A 14,952-nucleotide genomic window follows, 5' to 3' on the forward strand; every position below is an offset into this window, starting at 1 on the left:
TAAAAGTGAAGTTGCACATTTTACAAATTTTTGTCTAAATTATTTATATAAATAGTGAATAAGAGGGGCCCAAGTACAAAGCCCTGGGGCACACCATTACAGACAGACAATTTAACAGACATAAGCCCATCAAATTGAGTGCACTGAGTTCTATCAGACAGATAGTTAGCAAACCATGCAACTGCATGCTCCGAAAGACCTACACTCAACAATCTCTGCCTCAGTATAGCATGATCAACTGTATCAAAATCCTTAGAGAGATCAATAAAAAGTGAGACACAGTGCTGTTTTTTTGTCAAGGGCTTCAGTGATGTCATTTAAAACCTTCATGGCTGCTGTAATTGTGCTATGCTTCTTTCTGAAGCCCAATTGGTACATTGATAAAATAGAGTTAGTATTTAAAAACTCTTTTAGCTGTTCACTCACAAGGGTTTCAAGTATTTTCACAAGGGGTGACAGCTTTGAGATTGGCCTATAATTATTTAAAAGAGTTGGATATCCCCCTTTTAAAAGTGGTAGGACAAATGCTGATTTCCAGATCTTTGGAATTTCATTACATTCCAGGGTTAGATTGAACAGATATGTAAGTGGTTCAGCTATGAAATCAGCTGCCAAATTTAAAAAGCAGGGCTCCAGAAGATCAGGACCTGCAGGCTTTCTCTGATCTAAGGATTTCAGGGCTTTATGTACCTCCTGCACTGAGAATGGCAAAAAGCTAAAAGTTTGACCAGCTCTCGCTGGTTCATCCACACAGGGTTGTACAGAGACAGAGGACACTGAATCAAACAGCCTACCAGATGATACAAAGTGCTCATTGAAACAATTCAGCATTGTCATATACAGCAACAAAGTCCCTCAATACACATGACGGTAATTCATTAACATTACTGTTACCAGACATAGACTTAATAGCCTTCCAAAACTTTCTAGGGTCATTCAGGTTATCAGTGGTAACAGATATAAACTATTCAGACTTGGCCTTCCTGAGAAGAAAAAAACACTTGTTTCGTAACTGCCTAAAAAGAAGCCAATCAGCATCAGAACATGATTTCCTTGCTTTAGCCCAGGATAGATTACGGTCGTGAATAATATAAGACAGCTCAGAAGAAAACCATGGAGTATTCCGCCCTTTAAATCTGAACCTGCGGAATGGGGCATGTTTGTTTACTATTTGGAAAAAACCATCATGAAAGAATTTCCAGGCAGTTTCCACATCAGGGATAAGCTCAATCTTGCTCCAGTCAAAATAAAACTAATCATGAAAGAAAGCCTGCTCATTAAAACTCAAATTTGTCTTACAAATAAAGCGTGGGTTTGTCTTAGGAACCTTAGTATTTCTAACAGCACAATGGTCACTTAAATGATTCGAAATAACACCCGCCGCAGAATATTTATATGGAACATTTGTCAATATCAAATCAATCAGGGTAGATTTATCTGGACATTTGAGATTTGGGCGAGTTAATCAAATGGGTAAGATTCATAGAATTACAAAACATTTTTAAATCAGACACCGGCTTTAACCAACACCAGTTGAGATCACCAATCAAGATCATTTCACTGTAAAGAAGTTTAGACATGAGGTGCATCAGAGAAGAAAATGCATCACTGAGAGCAGAGGGGGTCTATAACAGCCAATTACAGTTATAGAGAGAACCTTTGAAACCTCAATATTCAAAGCAAGAAATTCCAACTGTTTACAAATAGTTTCAGACTTTGCCACACTTACATGGAATTTAGTTTTTACATATATAGCCACACCCCCACCTTTCTTAACCCGATCAGTGCGATACACATTGTAAGAAGAGACTTGCTGAGCCAGGTTTAAGAAAACACAATTACATCAGCATCAGTTGATTTAGCCCAAATCCTAACCCCATCAATTTTTGACAACAGGCTGTGTACATTTAAATGAAAAATACCAAAACCAGATCTTGATTTAAAATCAGAAGGGGTTTGGAGACATTGCATATTAGGGCCAGGGTTAGGTTGCACGTTACCTGATATCAACAACAGAAGAATAACTAGGCACCTCTGTTTAATAACCTTGTACGGCTTCTCTTTTTTAAGAGACCTACTGCAAGCGAATTCTACAAGTGAGTTTATAGACAATACAAAACAGTAATTTAAAACCATTAGACTTTGGTAGTGACACAAATTCGTACTGTTCACATCATGCCACAAATGCATCGGTACATGGACGGAGTGAAAAAGAGCGAGTTTCTGCAGACAAAATGTCTAATGGACGGGAGAGCACATTGTCAGATGTACTCACCAAGCTATAATGTTCGTTTTCTCTGAGAGATGTAAGAAATAAAGGCAAGGGAAAGGTAAGGGGAGAGAGGGACAGTGTTTATGTATGAGTCTGTATGTGACTGTGTTAGTGATGGGTCGTTCGCGAACGAGTCGGCTCTAAGAGCCGGCTCTTGTAGGTGAACGTTTGGAGCCGGCGCGCATATCAGAAGAGCCAAATCTATTTATAACAATATAAAACAATTAAGATATGAATAATCAAAAGATTTAAATGAATAGAATTAACTAATTCAAAGAACGAAAAAATAAATAAAATAATATAGGCCTAAATGCTCAAGCGCACATACATTCGTTCTGACTGTCTGCTCAGACTAACATCCTCACCTGTTGTTCCTGTCAATCAGACAGGCAGTGTCAACCAATGAACCAAAGATGCGCGAGGGAGGGCCGAGCCAACTCACTCACAGTCACACACTTAGCAGCCGAGGAGAGAGAGGAAGGACAGCTGTGAAAACAGCTGGAAAATGAGTCGGAAGCACAGTAGCATTTGGATGCATTTTAATAATGTAGACAATGTTAGAGCACAGCGTAGAATTTGCCAAAACAAAATCTCATATAAAGCCGGTTCTACGCACAAGCATATGCAAACTGTGTACCCAACTGTGAAGCTAGCTGTAGTGGAGCTTCGAGAAACTAGCCGGCCTGCTAGTGATAGTTGTGGAGCCAAGACCTCCACAAGTGGAGATGTATCCATTCAGTCAAGTAGGCCTACTCCGCGACCCACAGCAACGCAGTCTTCTGTTGACCAGTTTATGCCAAAGTTTATGTCTGTAGCAAAACAAGGCCAAATTGATATTGCGTTGGCTAAAATGATTGCCACCGATTTCCAGACATTTTCGATCGTGGAGGACAGAGGTTTTAGAAATTATAGCAATAGTCTAAATCCAATGTTCACAATTGCAAGCAGGAAAACCCTTTCAAAATCACTTATTCCACAACTGTACGAGAGCACACAGGGAAAGAGTCCAAAAAGCTACTGCAGTTTGCCTTACCACTGACTGCTGGACATCAAGGGTAACCACTTCTTACATGTCAGTTACATGTCATTTCATTGAAGATTTTTCGATGTCTATCTGTCTTCTGGACTGCTTTGAGTTCAGCAACAGACACACCTCAGAGAACTTAGCAGAGGAACTGTTGAGAGTGGCCAGAGAATGGCAAGGAGATAGAAAAGTGGTCTGTTGGCAGCTAACATAACCAAATCCATGAAAATGTTTAAATGGACACATCATCCATGTCTTGCCCACACAATCAACCTGATTGTAAGAGATGCTCTGAAGGTGATGAAGCCCACTGTGGACAAAGTGAAAGCAGCTGTGGAATATTTACACAGGAGCACAGTAGGTGCTGAAAAACTAAAGTCTACACAACGCCAGATGGGGATGCCTGAGCTGAGGCCTAAACAAGACTGCACTACAAGGTGGAATTTAACATTTTATATGTTGATGCGGCTTCTTGAGTCAAAGGATGCCATCATCTCTACCCTGGCCATTGTCAAGGCACCTGTTGATGCTCTGACCCAAGAGGAATGGGAGGTGTGGAGGAATTGTGCAGAGTCCTGGAACCCTTTGAGCAGGTCACTGTGGAGATCAGTGGAGAGAGGTACAGTAAGCAGTTATTACTACATCATTATTTAATCCAGTATTATATATTGTGGCAGACCAGGGGGTTTGGTCAAGACGTTTACACAGATCATACACGGACAGAGTATGATTAGCTCGGTTTCAAGGCTGTTTATTAAATAATAAATCAAAAAGAAAAGAACAGGTTTCCCCCATGAGACCCTCTCCGGGATACCGTCTCCTGGGCTCCGGGTCTTCCTGTATCCTGTCGTGCACACAAACTCAACTCCCTCGGCTTAGCTCGGGTAACCGTATCCAACCACACGGAAGTCACCTCACTTCTCCTAGTCCTCTCCCTGTGTGCTGCCCTTCTGGCAGCTTAATGGGCCTCGCACGGCTGGTGAGCAATCCACCCTTGATTACGCACCAGCTCCCAATCAGCCCCAATTAGTCCTGTCCGGAGAGCCCGTCGAGACCTGGCACGTCCAGCAGATGGAGCCACTGCCTCGTGATGTATACTCCATCTGTTACCAGGCCTCGACGAGTCTCCCCCTGGTGGCTGATCTGCTGTACACCCCCCCCCGGTCATCAGTGCAACGTCTGTCTCCCTTCCGCGTTTCCATGCTTCGCCCCTGACCTGTGTACAACAGACAAAGAGAAGCGTTGAAGAGACAAGAACCACCTGGTGACCCGATCGTTTGTATCCTTTCCCCTGGCCATCCAGACCAGGGGAGCATGGTCAGTGACCAGGGTGAAGTGGGTACCTAACAGGTAATACTTGCGTGTCTAGCGCCCACTTCACCGCAAGACACTCTTTCTCCACAATAGAGTATTTATTTTCCCTAGGCATCAGCTTTCGGCTGATGTACATGATGGGGTGCTCCTCCCCCTCGTGTACCTGGGACAGAACGGCCCCTAGTCCCGTATCACATGCGTCCGTCTGGACCACCATCGGCACCTGGAAATCGGGCGTTAAGAGAATCGGATGGGAGCACAGCGCTTCCTTCAGACTGTTGAATGCCGCTTCTGTCTCGTCCGTCCATTTCACTGTTTTCGGGAGGCGGGCCCTGGTTAGATCAGTGAGGGGGGAAGCTATAGCGGCAAAGTTGGGGATAAACCGGCTATATGTAACAGTATAACTTTAGTACGTCCCCTCGCCCCGACACGGGCGCGAACCAGGGACCCTCTGCACACATCAACAACGGTCGCCCACGAAGCATCGTTACCCATCGCTCCACAAAGGCCACGGCCCTTGCAGAGCAAGGGGCAACACTACTAATAGGTTTCAGAGCAAGTGACGTAACTGATTGAAACGCTACTAGCGCGTACCCGCTAACTAGCTAGCCATTTCACATCCGTTACACTCACCCCCCTTTCAACCTCCTCCTTTTCCGCAGCAACCAGTGATCCGGGTCAACAGCATCAATGTAACAGTATAACTTTAAACCGTCCCCTCGCCCCGACACGGGCGCGAACCAGGGACCCTCTGCACACATCAACAACTGACACCCACGAAGCGTCGTTACCCATCGCTCCACAAAAGCCGCAGCCCTTGCAGAGCAAGGGGCAACACTACTAATAGGTTTCAGAGCAAGTGACGTAACTGATTGAAACGCTACTAGCGCGTACCCGCTAACTAGCTAGCCATTTCACATCCGTTACATATAGTATCCTGCCAGTCCCAGGAAGGACTTGACCTGTGTCTTGCTGTGTGGAATGGGCCAGTCACGCACCGCGTGAACCTTCCTCTCCTGGGGCTTGACGTTCCCCCGTCCAATCAAATACCCCAGGTACTCCACCCCTCGAACGCTAGCTTGCATTTCTTGGGGTTTGCGGTCAACTCGGCTTGTCTGAGCGCATCCAGCAGCGGCTGGAGGTGCGTACTGCTGGTGGGGTCGAAGCACTCTGTTCATCAGCCGTTGGAATGTGGGCGGGGCTCCGTGTAGACCGAACGGGAGCACCCGGTACTGATACAACCCGTCTGGTGTCGAAAACGCCGTCTTCTCCCGGGAGGAGGCTGCCAACGGTACCTGCCAATATCGTTTGGTCAGGTCGAGGGTGCTGATGTACCGGGCCTTTCCCAATCGGTCGATGAGCTCGTCCACCCTTGGCATGGGATATGCGTAGAACAAGCTGATGTCGTTCACCCCCCGGAAATCGTTACAGAAGCTGAGGCTACCATCCGGTTTGTGCACCAACACGATGGGGCTGCACCATGCACTGTGGGACTCTTCCACGACCCCCATCCTCAGCATAGCCTCCACTTCCTGTTTCACAGCCAACCTTCGGGCCTCCGGAATCCGATATGGCCTCTTTCGTACCATTTCACCGGGCCAGGTGCGGATGTGGTGTTCAATGAGGGTCGTGCGGCCCGGCTTCCCGGAGCTCTTGCTTCTGGGCCGGGTCGAGGTCCTCATTACTCGGGACCTCCACTGGTACCGTTGGCGTCCTGGGTCCCGACCCTAACACGGCCAAGGCTGTCCTCTCGTTTCACTTCTTCAACAGGTTCACGTGGTAAATCTGTTGGGGTTTCCATCTCCCCGGTTGCCGTACGCTCTAATTGACAGGTCCCAGCTTCTCGATCACCTTGTATGGTCCATGCCATGTTGCCAGGAACTTACTTCCAGCCGTGGGGATCAAGACCAACACCCTGTCTCCCACCTGGAATTCTCAGGGCTGGGCTCCCCGATTGTAGACCTGGGCTTGGGCGCGTTGGGCCTTCTCCATATGTTCCCTCACGACTGGCCATATGGCTGTCATCCGCTCCCGCATCGTCTCCACGTGTTCTACCACGCTGCGTAAGGGGGTCGGTTGGGCTTTCCACACCTCTTTTCTTTTTTTTTCTTTTATTTGTATTGGGGGAGGCAGGGTAGCCTAGTGGTTAGAGCGTTGGGCTAGTAACCGAAAGGTTGCAAGTTCAAATCCACGAACTGACAAGGTACAAATCTGTCGTTCTTCCCCTGAACAAGGCAGTCAACCCACTGTTCCTAGGCCGTCATTGAAAATAAGAATTTGTTCTTAACTGACTTGCCTAGTTAAATAAAGGTAAAATAAATTTCAAAAAATTAAAAGAGGTGGAACAGCTCCCGGGTGATTCCCTTGGACACCGCCGCCCGTAGGGGAATGGCCTCGGGATACCGGGTGGCATAGTCCACTATTACCAAGATGTACCTGTGTCCTCGTGCAGTCTTTACCAGGGGTCCCACTATGTCCATGGCGTTCAAAGGGCACCCCGATTATTGGCAGAGGGACCAGAGGGTTTCGGAAGTGTGCTTTCGGGGCAGTGATTTGACATTTTGGGCAGCTGCAACAGTAGTCTTCCACGGCCCTCGTCATCCTGGGCCAGTGGAACCAGGCAGCGATCCGTTCCCGGGTCTTCTCCATTCCCAGGTGCGCCCCCAACAGGTGGGTGTGGGCCAGCTGAAGAGCGGTTCCTACGTACCGTCGGGGCAGCAACAATACCTCTCGAAGTTCCCCCTGTTGGTGCGACACCTGATACAAAAGGTTATTCTTAATTTGGAAATGGGGGTATCGCCAGTCACTCACCCATGGAAGTAGCTGTCCATCCAACGTTATCCCTTGGGCGGCGGCAGCTTTCAAATTCGGATCCTCTCACTGGGCCGTCCAGAATTGTACCCTCAGTTGGCCCCCCACGGGGGTCTCGACTGGCCCCTCAAAATCGAGGAGGGGGAGGCTGGGCTCCTCTTCCAGTGGTTCCCCAGGGGGTTCGGGTTCCGGCTCCCCCTCCGACTCCGGACCCGTAGAGTCAGGTTGGTTAACCAGTGGCTTCCGGGCCGCACAGGCGATGGGTCGTCCCCGCTCTCTTCTTTGGCCGGCTCGTACTTTCTTCAACTCGTGCCCCCATAGGGCCACGAACATCGGATAATCCCGTCCGTCAACCTTCACAGAGACCATGGGTGCAGTTGACTCGTGGTGCGCCCAACAGGAGGTGACATAGTTCACGGCGTGACCCACCTCGCTTCCGGGGCTAGCTGATGTCATCGACTCCTCTCGAGCCGGGCAATTCCAGGCAATGTGCCCCCGGGCGCCACACTCAAAACACCTTTGGTCTCCATCTACCTGGGGTCATCGGTGTCGGGTCGGCCCTACCCCCGTCGTCTCTCCACGGGTTTGCGGTCCTTTGGCCCTGCCGACTGTCGGTTCAGGGTACACTGCGGTGGGGCTGTCCTTCCGTCCCTTCGGACGGGTCGCCGACTCATCCCGGCTAACACTCAGCAGTGCCTGAGTGTTCTTCTGTGTCTCTACTGCTTCCAGGAGGCCCTCCAAGGTCTGCGGTGCGCATAAACTCGCTGCCCTATTCATGTAATGGGGTAGCGCCCGTAAGAAGCAATCCAGGACAACTTTGTCAAGGAAGGATAGGGTGGATACGTCGGTGAGGAGCCATGCCCTGGTGACACGCAGTATGCCGCTCATCTGGGCTCGGGGGGAGGTGTCGGGTTTGAACCTCCAGTCGTGGAATCTTTGAGCCCGATGGGCTAGGCTGTACCAGTAGCGGCTGAGTATCTCCCTGGTGGCTGACCTGGTGTACGCCACAATATGTATATGAGCAGTAGATGAGAATGTAGTGTCAGTAGACAAAACATGAACCTGAACTAATAAGTTACTCTCTTTTCAGCTATGTGACAGCCTCAAAAATTATACTCCTGTGTAAGGGTCTGCAGCGAATCACAGCCAGCCGTCAGAGAGAAGCAAATGTAACCACAGGACATGTGACAGAGTTGATGGATACCCTATGTTCATCAATGGACAGAAAGTTCCAAAGAATGGAATATAGTCACATGCTATCAGAAACCGCTGCACTTGACCCCAGGTTTAAGAAGTTAGCCTTCATTGATGCCAGAGCGATTGATGAGGCTCTTCAAAGAATAACCTCAGCAGCAGGGAGGGACAGCCCCAGCAGTCAGCTGGCTCAGTCACCAGGGCAACAGGAAGAAGAGGGATCAGATGGAGCCGAAGCACCAGCAGTAGTGCCACAAGCGTCTGCTGTTTGGATGCTGTTTGACGAGAGAGAGCAACTGGGGATGCAGCACGAAGGAATCCCTCAGCAGATGGAGGTCCGATCCTATTTGGAGGAGCCCCTCCTCTGCAGATCTGCAGATCCTCTGAGCTGGCGGAAGAACAAGGCTTCTGTCTACCCACGGCTTACTAAAGTCATGACAGGGAGACTGCATAGTGGCCACATCCGTTCCCTCTGAGAGGGTCTTCTCGAAAACGGGACAAATAATTACTGAGAGAAGAAACCGCATCAGCCCCTCGAAAGTGAGGCAGCTTGCATTTCTGAATGCAAATCTCTCATAAAAGCAAAATATGGTCAGCATTGCTGTGTGCTGCTGGTTATAACATGGCAATAAAGAAGAGAGAGAAAAGAGGGACCAGTTTAATGTTTTAAGTGGGATGCTGCAGTTTTGCACATTATTTATTTTTCTGTGATATCGTGCAATATTCTATTATTATGTTGTTCAGATTGTATTTGTTTTGAATTGTTACATTTATATGCACTTTGTTTATATACATTCAAAAGTTATACTTTAAATGCACATTTTTAATAGTATTATTTTTCATAACAAACCAATGCATTTTTTTAAATACATTGTGGTTAAGGTAGAGTATGATTTCATTTAATAAGAATTGTTTTAACACCAATCATAGTCAAACTATCGCAAACTGTTTGACTTGAAAAAAATACAAAACAGATTTTTTTAAAGAGCCGTTTTGGAGCCAAAAGAGCCGGGCTCTTTTTGGTGAGCTGAGCGGAACGAGCCGGCTCACTGAAGAGAGCCGGAATACCCATCACTAGAGTGTGCGCGTGTGAGTAGATTGGGTGTGGGGGTCGATTGAGAAAAAGGGTTGGGGATTGTTGAGCTGCCTCTGACAGCCAGGCGGAGAGCGAAGAGGAGCAGCTTGGACGAGACACTCCGCGGAGGGAAAGCTGAAGAAAGAACTCAGGCCAGCCAGAGATAGGGTTACTTTGGTAAACTTCAAGTAAAGAAATGCAAATAGCGAGAAAAAAATGCATCCAAGTTGAGGGAGACCCTCGATCTTTACACCAGCAAAGCAAAATAGTTTGCACTACACAACAAGGAAATTGTGGATTTACTCAACCATAAATAGGTTATTAGTAGGTTAAAATCTACTAGTCACAGACAAAGGACTTGACATGCTGCCATCTTGGATTTCTAGTTTAATTATCATTAGGAATGGGTGTTATAGATCGGTCATTCTCATTGAAAGTAAGTCTAAGAAGTGGTAGATCTGTTCTATGTGCGCTATTTCTATGCTTCCCATTCTTAAGTTTTGTTTTTGCATCTTTTACTTTCGGTTTTGTACACCAGCTTCAAGCAGCTCATAATACATTATTTTTGGTTATGGAAAATATATTTCAGAGCGGTTTAGATTGTACAGTGATTCTCTACACTAAACTTGCTTGTTTTGTCACATACACTGAAATTAGGCGAACTATTAGAATTTTAGCAACCAGGAAATGGAGCGATTTCTGCATAGTGCATCTTTAACAAAACACTTTCTGTTTACAGTGGTTGCTTTCCAAGTGTCATCTGTATTTCTTTGTGCTGGTTCTCTCTCTGAGAGGTTGAATTTCATCCTTATGATCTTTAAATCCTCACCAAGAAAAACACTGCAACAGCTCATTTCCAACTGCAGAAAAGCAACACATCCATCTTAGAGTGTCACGGCCGTTGTAAGGAGGAGACCAAGGTGCAGCGTGGTATGCGTACATTCTTCTTTATTTAAGAATGAACACAGAACAAAATAACAAAACGTGAAGCTAATATGAGTAGTGCATACAGGCAACTAAACATAGAACAAGAACCCACAAACACCAAAGGGAAAATGGCTACCTAAATATGATCCCCAATCAGAGACAACGATAAACAGCTGCCTCTGATTGGGAACCATAGCAGGCCACCATAGACATACAAATCACCTAGACCTACAAAACCCTAGACATACAAAAAACCCTAGACAATACAAAAACTAAACGTACCCACCCTAGTCACACCCTGACCTAACCAAAATATAAAGAAAACAGAGATATCTCAAGTCAGGGCGTGACATAGAGACTATTCCACTGTTAGTGGAGAGGGTAAGCCTTGGCCTACTGTTGCATCCTGTAAAGACATAAATTATATTTACAGTTATGCTGTAGGACGGTGTGACGCACAGAGACTGGTATGATATTACAGAGACAGGGAAATCACAATAAGAAGGAGCCCTGACACAAACTCCCATCCAAAAACAAGTGTAAAAACCTCACACAAAAAAAGACAGGCGACCAACCTTGACTTTTATTATTTATGCAGTGCATCAATTGACAACTCTATTCACATCTTCAGGTTTGTTTGTTATCAGTACAGCAGTTCTTTATTTCTCAACCTGAAAAGAGTTTACTTTAGGTATACAGTATTTTTGATTTTATTTTTCCTCTGCTCTGCATCAACGAACAATGCGTTTCTTGTACAGCTTCTTCAGATTCTCATGTTGACTCTAAGACAGTTATTTTTTTCTGAAAAGAGGCTCAGTTCCAGTGGACAACAGATTGACATTCAGACTTGCAGAGGCAAGTTCCACATATCCCTGCAACTGAGCACGACAGTGCCACTGACGTGTTGTATTCTAACCTCAGAGTCAAATGGTCTATATGCCCATACTCGTATGGAACATTTCTGCAAGAGCTATGATTGGCAGGATCTTTTCCATAATTTCAGTGTCTAAGGCTTTGCTGTCTTAATGGAGACCATCAGCAACCACCACATGTCATAATATGTACTGCAGTAAAGGCCTTTTCCGTGTTTTACGGTGCTTCTTATTCCACTGACAGGACTTTTCCCCTCTTTCCCCCATCCCTCTCTACCCCGTCCCCTATTTCCTCTTCTCTCCTCTCCCCTCTCCTCCCTCTCTCCCCTCCGCTACGCCCCTGCCCCCGTCGCCTGTCCCTAGTCCGTCCAGGCTTTCCACAGGCCTCTGATTTACACATGAGAAGGAGGTCAGTAATGGTCATTACTGCTGGGTTTAACTATAGCCCTAACACTGTTCATACACTCTTAGAAAAAAAGGTTCTATCTAGAACCAAAAATGGTTCTTCGGCTGTCCCCATAAGAGAACCCTTTGAAAAAAACATTTTGGTTCCAGGTAGAACCCTTTTGGGTTACATGTAGAACAGAAGAGGCTAGTGGGGGGAGCTATAGGAGGATGGGCTCATTGTGATGGCTGGAATGTAATAAATGGAATGGTATCAAACATATGGAAACCACATTTTGACTTTGTTACATTAATTCCTATTCCAGCCATTACAATGAGCCCGTCCTCCTATAGCTTCTCCCACTAGCCTCCTCTGATGTAGAAGCCTTTCCACAGAGGGTTCTATATGGAACCCAAAATAGCTATATTTGGAGTTGAGGATGGAATCCACTGGGGGACGCCAACATGATATGTAGCTTCTTCTGATTCCATACGTGTTTTAATGGATGGCTGACATTGGCAGCTCCAGGGAGGGGTTTGCCAGTGCTGAAGCCCTCTCAAGAATAAGCCTAGCACCCATTTAGCAATGTAGTAGTACATACACACAAGAGAGATTAAAGTAGATGTCACGTGTCAAAATATTGATTGATGACCCTAAGTCCAGCTGTCAATTTTTTTTATTGATGACCCTATGTCCTGCTGACGTGTGCAAGCCCTGGGTTTCCTGTCCTGACCCCCCCTGTTGGTTTGAGGGGGGGCGTGGTTTATGACCCTATGAATGGTGCTCCTGTTTCTCATGGCTTAGAGTGTGTAAAAGAGGTTTATGCTGTTTTTGAATTTGTCATGCTGTTTGATGTCATGTGTCCTGTTGGGGACCGGGGTGGGTGGGGGTGTGTGTGCTGAACATTTCAAAGAGTAAGGCCTATTTTATAGCTTATAGCCCTCCGGGGTTGTTGTCTAGGAAACACGAATGTCAGGGGCTTTGCAACAGCCTTATAAAGCCCCGGAACAATCCCTGTTTAAGACTGTACATGATAACCCCCTGAATATTAAACAAAAATGCCACCTATGCCAATTTTCGGGATGTTATGCTCGGCTTGTCATGAGCCCAGTGACCAAAGCCTTGAAGAAGTTCTGTGTGAAGCTCCAGAATGTTTTAAAGGATTTTTGGGTACGAGTGATGGCCATATTTCTTACATATTCCACCCGGAGGATTCTACGGTAAAGATATTCACAGACAGTGGCCCCAAACCCGTTTATCAGGCAAAACCTGGGAGTTTTTCTCCTGCTCTGGGGATGAGAGAATGGCTAAAGATCAGGCTGGCGCTCTGTAAAATTGAACAGGCTCTGAGTGGTACACATGTGCCCGGCTATGCGTTGGAAGAACAGGTCTTCGGGGGCAGGGATCTGAAGGCTCTAAGAATCGCTTCAATGGACTATAGCCCTGACAACAAAGTGACAATTTTAGCCTGTGAAGTTTATGATGCTGGTAATGCTACAAAGTCTGTCAATTCTCCTGTATCTTCCAGAGCATGCAAAGATGTAAACTTTTTTATTCCTGTGTTTAGTTTTAAATGGTTGGATTATCCGATTTTCATAACCCTTATGAATAAGCTGGACAGTCTCTTCAAAAATCGCGAACAGTTAAAGCGCTGGCCTAGGCTGTCCTTGAGACATAGTCACGACCAAAAGGCCCGACGTAGGATCTACCCCTGGAGTGAAAACTTACGCAGTTTTGATGAACCTTGCAAGAGATCCCGGCATTTAGATGGTGACTTGGAAACGGATAACGGATACACCAGACCTCTGGATCTGTAAGAAAGGCATCGTAAAAGACCATAATTATGAACGGTTATAAAATGTATGTACTAAATATTTTGAATGAAATAAATGGTTTTAAAAGCAAAATCTCACCATGTCATGAACTCGCTAGTTTGTTCACTCTTAGCTCAGTCTGCCCCTGAGAAAAAAACTTTCGGAAAAAGCCATGTGCGAGCGTGTGTGTGCGTGCGTGTGCTGGAGTGTATGTGTGTTTCAAAACAAAGAAAACGGGGCGGGGTGTGTGTTCAAAAAAACCATGCGTCAGCGCTCAAGGCTCTCTCTCTCTCTAGTCTTTGTCTTACGGCCACTTACGAATCATTAACAGCATGTCAAAACATAATTTATGTTTTAGGGTCTAAAACAGAGGCTGTAGGGTTTTAAAAAGTCAATCAGTCCCTCGTTGTCTAGAACTCCCAAACCCCAGGGCTTGAAACGTACATACGTTGTCTATTTCACGGTTAGTTTGTAGAATATCCTAGGGTGTAATAAGGTTTAGCCACACCAATCCCTTTGTTTGAACCAAATAACTTAGGAGTTAAATATAGCTGGGGTCTAGTCCTAAAAAAAAACGTCAACCCGATGCTATGTGAAATCATACCGTACTTTCTCTAGTGAGTGGGGGACAAACTCTATTGACAACCGCTACCCTGTTAGCCTCGTTTTAGTTCAGATGCAAACAGACCCTACAGAAAACCCAAGAATCGTTATCGGACTGACCCTTTAAAATAGCATCTTGGAAAACCTCCTAATGGATCTTTCTGAAGGTGAGTTCTTGAAATATACATATATTTATATCAGATTTGTCTGTTGTGTGGAATTGTTTGAACATTATGTATGTTATAGCAATATTAAACATGCATTAGGGCCTGTATTCTTAACGTATAACATGTCAATATTATATAAAGGGATTAGAGCTTTAATATTGTCGAATGTTTTATAGATTCTGAAGCATTCACGCAGATCCTCCGAGGTATAACTGAGCTCGAACCGTCCATAGGGTCTCAGGAACAAATTGCCTGCATCCCAACGCCGTCCCATTATTGTAGACGTGAGTCCAAGAATTCCATACATAACCATATTTATACCTTAAAAAACAAAAAGTGTGGGCATCTTATATTAAAAGTTATTTTATGTGTTTACAGCGGACATAAAGCCTAGAAGGTTAAAGGATGCCATAAGGAGCCTGAACGGTTTCTGCGAAGCATATGACTACGAGCCCATTCAACCATACTCCCAGGAGGTTTTTACACACAAGCCG

Source organism: Salvelinus namaycush, chromosome 23, assembly GCF_016432855.1.
Source record: "Salvelinus namaycush isolate Seneca chromosome 23, SaNama_1.0, whole genome shotgun sequence".
Classification (NCBI taxonomy): Eukaryota; Metazoa; Chordata; class Actinopteri; order Salmoniformes; family Salmonidae; genus Salvelinus; species Salvelinus namaycush.